At 44.5% G+C, this 6,348-nt stretch overlaps 1 long non-coding RNA gene across 1 annotated transcript in view; it reads left to right on the plus strand.

The window, feature by feature from the left end:
* The window catches only part of LOC310825727, a 200,664-nt gene that overhangs the window by 178,335 nt on the left and 15,981 nt on the right, over nt 1-6,348 (plus strand). The window lies entirely within an intron of this gene.

Consider the following 6,348-nt stretch of genomic DNA (forward strand, 5'->3'; position numbering starts at 1 on the left):
AAGTCAATGCTGATTTATCTTTCAAAGAGAGTACAGGATTGCTCTTTCAATCAGCGCGGAATTGTCCCCGAGCCTTCAATAGAGCTACACCAAATTACACTGTCAGAGTATGTATGTCAGCATATAAAAAGATTTGCAGCTTTACAAATTTTATCACTTTGAGATGCAGCAAGTCTGATGAGTCTCCATGTGACACAAGCAAGGAAACTGCTGTTATCATTTCTTGGTAGCTATTTAAAACGTCATCCTTAAAACGCCCGGGGGGCAGACCTAAACAAACAGCATCTCTTCCCGTCGCAATATGCAATAGTTTGAGGAGCTGCACCTGCCATTTCTTTCTATGCTACGGATGTATCAAAGCAAAATATTACATTCAGCGTCCCAAACCCTAGACTGTTGCTCCTCTTATCTCCCCCAGCTCATTCCAATTACCTGACCCTCCCTCCCTTCATCCTGCTCACTCCTGAATTGCCATTTCATCAACCGCTGAAGATAACCTCTTCCCGTTGCCCTGTTTACATCTTTGCAAACATGTTTTCTATTCCTCAACGGGCCTCTTTAATGAAAGGTCCTCTGTTGGTAACAGCATGATCCTTGGCAAATCTTGGCAGTTTCAGACTCTTTCCTCGCCTCTGATCATTGCCACGCTACTCTCCCTTGCCACCTCGGTTTCCTTCATCAAAAGGTATGAAGGATTTGAAATTTGGCATTGCTGGGTGTGTGTTTCTTTACAATCAGGGAAACTATGCAGTACTCTGCTGCAGCAAGGGAGTTTCCCCCACCCTTTAGAATTTTTAACTGCCTATACTAAAGTTCTTCTTACACCTACATGTAGCAAACTTTATTCACAAACATCTTAAATGAAGAAAGGATACCAATTTGAAAAACATAAAAGACCCATGAAACAACAGGGACATTGCTGTGGAGACAGGATATTACCGGGGGTTTGTCTCAAGAGGCACAATAGGAGTAATTTTAAAAAATTTAAACCAAGCTTTGAAGAAGATGCATAAAATAGCACACGTGTAGAAAGGGAGGATGGGACGCAGGTGGCGCTGTGGGTTAAACCAGAGAGCCTAGGACTTGCCAATCAGAAGGTCGGCGGTTCGAATCCCTGCGACGGGGTGAGTTCCCGTTGCTCTGTCACTGCTCCTGCCAACCTAGCAGTTCGAAAGCACATCAAAGTGCAAGTAAATAGGTACCACTCTGGCGGGAAGGTAAACGGTGTTTCTGTGCGCTGCTCTGGTTTGCCAGAAGTGGCTTAGTCATGCTGGCCACGTGACCCGGAAGCTGTACGCCGGCTCCCTCGGCCAATATAGCAAGGTGAGCACCGCAACCCCAGAGTCGGCCATGACTGGACCTAACGGTCAGGGGTCCCTTTACCTTTACCTAGAAAGGGAGGGTGGTGTAAACAGGCGCTAGTGACATGATGGACACTATCCAATACATGCCCATAAGGTTCCTGCAACCATAACACACATAAATATTCCAAAGAAGGAGTTGTAAGGGATGGAGGAAAATCACAGCCGTTCAATACTGTGGTTTGAGCTCTAGCAAATTAGTCCATGCAGCAAACCACATTGCAGGGTGGGACTGCCTGCCAAATACACTAATTCAAACTGGCCAAAGCATGGGCACCTGAAGGGGCGGAGCCTTGCTAGCAGACCATGACATGAATGTTTCCACTCTGGTCGACCAACTACACTGAAAAGCTGACTTGTGGAGTCATCAAGGTCTTGGGTGAATTAGTGCATCACCCAGACCAAAGAATAGGTGCATACTCAGGGTACACCGTTAGGTGGAAGTCTCTGTCCAAAAGCCAAGCGTGGGGCAGATAGGCCATAGAGCAGGGGTCAGCAACCTTTTTCAGCTGTGAGCTGGTACACCGTCTCTCAGAGCATGTGGTGGGCCGCATATTGCGGGGGGGGGGGGGGGAGGAATGAACAAATTCCTATGCCCCATAAATAACCCAGAGATGCATTTTAAATAAAAGGGCACATTCTACTAATGTAAAAACACGCTGATTCCCGGACCATCCGCGGGCCGGATTGAGAAGGTAATTGGGCCGCATCCGGCCCACGGGCCTTAGGTTGCATATCCCTGCCATATTGCTTCCCACGATGACACCTCCCCCATCTTGGGGAGGCCCCAATCCTTGGCAGAACCCTATAAAAAAAAAATCAGCCCTATGGCAGGAAGCTGAAATGGATAGATACCCAACGCCTTAGCCGATGTCCACCAACATCTGAAATCAACAAAGTTGCAACTATTTTTATCCCATATAGTTGTCTTGTCAAGTTTGTTCCTTTGCACCTTAGCTATAGCCTCCACACAAGGAAAGGTGGTGCTGTGACAGGGACCACAATGTCCTAGGGCATTTTTCTATGTCTGGTGAATATAGGATATATAGAACTCTTTCTAAATCGCAGGGTTGGTCAGCTGTTTTATGAGCTGAGATGGCAGTACATTGTACACACTGTGAAAGCAAGGGGTATTAGAAGAGGCAGAAAAGGCACTGATCCTGTACCAGATTCCCCAAAAGCAATGAGTGCAGCCTTCCTACCCAAGACTCAAGAGCAGTTTTGGCTAACTCCAGTTTAAAACCGACAAGGCGCTCTCTCACACCTTTCAAACTCAGATTACCTCTAGCTCTTCCTGTCCAACTCTGAGGGACAACACATCCCAGAGACTGCAAAAAGACCCCAGGTCATTAAGAGCCATTCAGCTCCTTTTCTTTTTTTAAGTGACTCATAAAAGTGACTCATACTTGAAGAAAAACCATAGTACAGTGGCACCTCAGGTTACATACGCTTCAGGTTACAGACTCCACTAACCCAGAAATAGTGCTTCAGGTTAAGAACTTTGCTTCAGGATGAGAACAGAAAGAGCGCACCACCGGAGCGCTTCAGGTTAAGAACAGTTTCAGGTTAAGTACGGACACCCGGAACGAATTAAGTACTTAACCCGAGGTACCACAGTATTGGGCCTACTCACAATGAGTGCGAGAAAGAGATCTGGACACCTTATAAAAAAAAAGTGAAGGGGGCAGCACTGAAGCAGCAACACTAATCAATAAAACCTTTAGCACGTCACAATGAACTAGCCCATCTGTCCATAGAAAAGCATCACAAATTTAGAAAGCTGTGAATTGTGTACAGAAAACAGCAAGTCTAGTTCAATCAGGGCCTCATTCATTCATCACAGACTGAAGCAGCTTACGTAAGCTTTTGTGACTACGTTATGTCCTACTTAAAACACACACATAGTCCACCACAACTATAAGCCTATGTACCATAGCCTACTGAAGTCCCCCGCTTTTCAACAAAATGTTAAGATAGAGCAAAGTATTGTGAGATGCTGCCATCTATTCACTGGGTAATGTAATAACTGTTGAAACAGACAAAGGGCAGCAGTTTATACTCACCTATCTATCCACTAGCAACAAACTCAGGGTTGTATTTGCACATCCAGGCCTAAGAGTCAAGTCTTATTTTATTTACGTGGGCTTTGATCCACATATATATTTCACGAGTGTGTGCTGCAACCTGGGGGAAGACGCACACCACAAGAAATATGTTCAGAATTTGTTGACATCACATTATCATCAAACATTGCTAAGCCTATTTGCTGAAGAGGACCAGCTCTGTAGAGGGTCCTAAAAGTCTAGGAATGGTCCAGACTGTTTGCACTGGTTTACTGAGTGTTGAGGACCGCTGAAAAGATGGGGGGAAGCTGAATTCTGTTGTAGTGTGGGAACGTATTTTAATACACAGTAGCATAGCTACAATGAACTGAGTAGATTATACATGCTATAAAATCTTGTCCTCTTTAATATACTTCCCAGAGCCGCATCATGACTTTTTAGATAAGGTAAAGGACCCCTTGATGGTAAAGTCCAGTCAAAAGCGACTATGGGGTGTGGAGCTCATCTCGCTTTTCTGGCCGAGGCAGCCGTTTTGTCCACAGACACCTTTCTGGGTCATATGGCCAGCATGACTAAACCACTTCTGGTGCAACGGGACAGCATGACAGAAACCAGAGTACACAGAAAAGCCGTTTAGCTTCCCGCCACAGCGGTACCTATTTATCTACTTACACTGGTGTGCTTTCTAACTGCTAGGTTGCAGAAGCCAGGACAGAGCAACGGGAGCTCACCACTGTCATGCGGATTCGAATTGTTGACCTTACAATCATCAAGCCCAAGAGGCTCAGTGGTTTATACCACAGCGCTACCTGCATCCCTTTTTAGAATCCACATCCTACAAGAACCCTTCTGAAACATCATTAATTGAAGCCAGCTAGTTATTCCTATATAAATAACTCCACCTAAGACATGGGTAGGCAAACCAAGGCCTGGCGGCTGGATCCGGCCCAATCACTTTCTAAATCCGGCCTGCAGATTGTCCGGGAATCAGCATGCTCTTACGTAAGTAGAAAGTGCCCTTTTATTTATTTGTGGGGCACAGGAATTCGTTCACTTCCCCTAAAAATATAGTCTGGCCCCCCACAAGGTCTGAGGGGCAGTGGACTGGCCCCCTGCTGAAAAAGTTTGCTGACTCCTTATCTAAGACATCTGAAAGGCCAATTCAGAGCGTCTTTGGTGCCACAGACAGGAACCTACACATCTAATAATCTTTATAGTAGTGAAGGAGTCATACCTGAAATGTGAGGATAAGATGCTTATGTGGAAACAATAACAAAGAAACAAAGAAAACAAACCAATTGGGGATAACTAGGGCAGGATTTCTGGAGTCCAGTGATCAGAAATATTTGCATTGCAGGGGGTTGGACTAGATGACCCTTGTGTTCCTTCCAATGCTATGATTTTATGTCTTTGGAAATCTACACGCTCTATAGATTGGGTGGAGGTAGAGCAAAGCAATTACAGATATAGTTTGTTTGTTGGGTGCTTCAGCCACTTCAAAAGAATGGTGTTTATAGACTGTGGGATGAGCCTCATATAACCAACATCCTTAAGTCTAATTAATGCATGAAGGGGTTAAAACCATAGAGTAAGCTGTCCTGCCAAACTTAGCTATGTCCACTTCCCCTACCTTGGGGGGAAATAGGTAATCTATCCTGTTGTTCCCCCTCAATTTCAATGTGTGAAGAGGTTCGAGCTGGTTGCTCCACCTGAGACCACAAGCCACTCTTGAGTTCCTATACCAATAATTTAGGAACTTGCACTACTTTGTAGGTAAACTAAGTTTTACTGTCTGTGCAATTTTTTATGATCACTGTATGGAAAAGCACATGAATCTGACCTTTGGAGAGTTTCTAAGTAAACCATTTTTAGCTTACCAAACGTGGTCTTTTTCTATGCTAGTGAAGAAGGAAGTTTTGGAACTCACCTGAAATGGCATATTTTAAAGGTCTAACAACACACATTTCCACGCTTTACTTTGCTCCATGTATTGTGATTTTTAATCTCTGCTGGGGTCTTCTCACCAAAGAATACTTGTCTCAGACTTGGCTCCTGAGATCCGGGAATTCTAAATTGCACCAACATAGACAGCTCTGAAAAATCTGTAATGTGACCTGTAATTTTCTTCATGTATTTATATGCAGTGCTTTTTTTGGGGGGGGGGGGGGTTTGCAACGCATAACCCTGAAGGAAAATGAGAGTACCCTTAAACATTTTTTAATCAAAAAAAGTACTGTTTATATGTATTTATTTCCCCAACATTTCTTTCTGTCAGCACTTGATTAAGCGGCCTGGAGGAAATTTAGTAACAGCTTACAGAAGTCAGTTAACAGACTTGAAAACTGTTTTTAAAACTTGCCATTCTGCAATGGCCTGGATTGCCCAATCATTTGAGATCAGAAAACTAGATTATATGGCTTTCATCAGAGTGAACACATGCACAAGTATCACTGTATCAACACTCAGATGATGGGACCATAAGGCTGTCTTTACACATGGCCCATTCCAGCTAAAAACAGGTTAATTACCTGTAATCATTATGCAAGTGGTTGTCTAAGGTTCTCTTGCAGTTTCCTCAAGAGAAGTCAGTGATCACCCCTGCATTAACTTTACTGATTGGGTGAAGTTCAAGAAGCAGTGAATGTGAAAGAGCAAATGGACATGGGAGTCATTAAATAATCACTGACTAGGTTGATGGGAGTTTGGCTGTATCTTAGAGAAGGTAAGTTTGACCCAGGAACCCACCACTGAACTGAGTTGGTCCTGTCAAAGGTGACTATGGGGTTGTAGCACTCATCTTGCTTTCAGGCCGAGGGAGCCGGCGTTTGTCCACATACAGCTTTCCGGGTCATGTGGCCAGCAGGACTAAACCGCTTCTAGCGCAACGGGACACTGTGACAGAAACCAGAGTGCAGGGAAACGCT

Source organism: Podarcis gaigeae (assembly GCF_964106915.1).
Source record: "Podarcis gaigeae genome assembly, chromosome: 10".
Taxonomy (NCBI): domain Eukaryota; kingdom Metazoa; phylum Chordata; class Lepidosauria; order Squamata; family Lacertidae; genus Podarcis; species Podarcis gaigeae.